This window comes from Myotis davidii, unplaced genomic scaffold, assembly GCF_000327345.1.
Source record: "Myotis davidii unplaced genomic scaffold, ASM32734v1 scaffold3998, whole genome shotgun sequence".
Taxonomy (NCBI): Eukaryota; Metazoa; Chordata; class Mammalia; order Chiroptera; family Vespertilionidae; genus Myotis; species Myotis davidii.
This window is the reverse complement of record NW_006289084.1, coordinates 140,487-142,747: the sequence shown is the minus strand read 5'-3', so window position 1 is coordinate 142,747 and position 2,261 is coordinate 140,487.

Sequence of the window (2,261 nt, the reverse complement as noted above, 5' to 3'; positions counted from 1 at the left end):
GGGTTCTCCCGTGCCTTCTATTTCAAAGCCTCATGTTTTCCCAGCCATCCCTCAGACCAGGAGACTTTCTCATAAGAGAAACCTCACTCCTTGAGCTCCCTTTTCCACTTTCAAGACCCAGCCCCATTTTCACTTTTGGGAACCCTTGTTTGCTCTCTTTGACGGCCTTTTTCCAATCCTTCCCCCAGATGCTGTGGGGCAGACACCCCCAGGATTGCTGAAGTCAGTGCACAGCCCCCCTGCTGACAACTCTCCCAATATCTGGGGAAACAGATCAATCGCCAGATTTACTCTGGAAACCTAAAACCTTTTACAATCACTAATTTGCTCAGTCCCAACGCATCATCAGCAATCTACGTTCAGTCGCTGCTCTTTTGTGTGGTTGGAACGCGGGGTGGGGTGGGGGTGGGGGGCGGCTTAGAATAATGAGGAAACTTTCTTTGTTTGGCATCGTTCTTCTGAGCTCTGTCGAGCTACCCTTGGCAATCACAACAACCCTGTATTGAGGTCCAGAGGAAGGCTGGCGTTTGGAATGATCCTAGGTTTGGTTCCTTCTTTTTCTAGGTATTTCATCTGGCCTTTGATGTGCTAAACGGCTACACTGGAGCAGGCCTTATGGAAGCTGTCTACCCCCTTTAGTCTTTTCTGACCTTCTTTATTGTGGCCGGGGGAAGGGAACCGAAGAAAGGATAGAGAGGGGTAAATAATTAAAACCAAGCCATGCCCACATCTGCAGCCCAGAGCTGTACTTTTCCCTCAGGAATTCTGTTCACTTGCTCATCATTTACCACCCCCCACCCCCTGTCCCAACACACAGGAGACTTTAGAGAATTGGCTTCTTACCTCAGAATTCTCAAAGTTTCTGGTACAAACTGTTTCTATCCCTGCCCTCACCCACCCCATCTTCTTAAATCATTTAAAAGTTCATGTAAGCTTAACAATCTCTAAATCAACCCACTCATCCTCCCCCCACCTCCCCAGATCTAAATTTACGGTTATCTGAAATGGCCCTCAGATCTTTTGTCAAAACTCTGCGATTTAATCAGCCCAGCCGGCTTGGCTCAGTGGTTGAGCGTTGACCCATTAACCAGGAGGTGATGGTTGGATTCTCTGTCAGCGCGCTTGCCCAGTTGTGGGCTTGATTCCCCAGTTGGGGGCGTGCAGGAGGCAGCTGATCAATGATTCTCTCTCATCATTGATGTTCTATCTCTCTTCCTCTCCCTTTCTCTCTGAAATCAATAAAAGTGTATTTTAAAAAGCTCTTCAATTTAATCAAAGGGAAACAACCCCAAACTCAAGACTGTACTTAGGATCTAATTACCTTAAAAACACACACACACACACACACACACACACCTGTATGGCCAAGACATTTTTACAAACCAACAAACTTGTGAAAAATATTTTTGTTTGCAATCAATATGACAACATGTAGATTTCTTTTATGAGCTCATTTGAATTTATAAGAAAACTCAGGAGATTCTAGTCAATAAATGGGCAAAAATAGAAATAAGTAGTTCACAGAGAGGGGATAACAATGGTGAATAAGCATATGAGAAATGTTTAGTCTTGCTAGCAGTGAAAAATGGAGATACCACTGTCACTGACAACTTTCCCATAGGTGAGATAAAAGAACAAGGATGATATGCAATGCTAGCAAGAGTGTGACGGACGATAATCTTGTCACACTATTGGGGGGAGTAAAAATTAGTATAACCTTTTGTTAACCATGAAAATATTTTCTATCCATTAATTCCACTTCTAGAAAGCTATTGTTTGATCCAGTAACTTCACATCAAGGAATTCACTCCAAGGAAATATTCAGAAATGCAAACAAAGATTTCATTACCAAGATGCTCACCAGAGAATCATTTTTGATATGGAAAAACTGGAAAGAACCTGAATGTTCAACTTTAAGAAATAGATAATTAATTGGCTTGAATTGTGACAAAACCATAAAATGGTGTATGATACAGCCATCCAAATATTATTATGACATGGGAGAATTACTTTTTAATCTTAAAAGAGCAAAACAGGATACAAACTATGTACAGCAGGGGTCCTCAAACTACGGGCCCGCGGGCCACATGCAAATACAAATATTGTATTTGTTCCCGTTTTGTTTTTTTACTTCAAAATAAGATATGTGCAGTGTGCATAGGAATTTGTTCATAGTTTTTTTTTAAACGATAGTCCGGCCCTCCAACGGTCTGAGGGACAGTGAACTGGCCCCCTGTTTAAAAAGTTTGAGGACCCCTGAT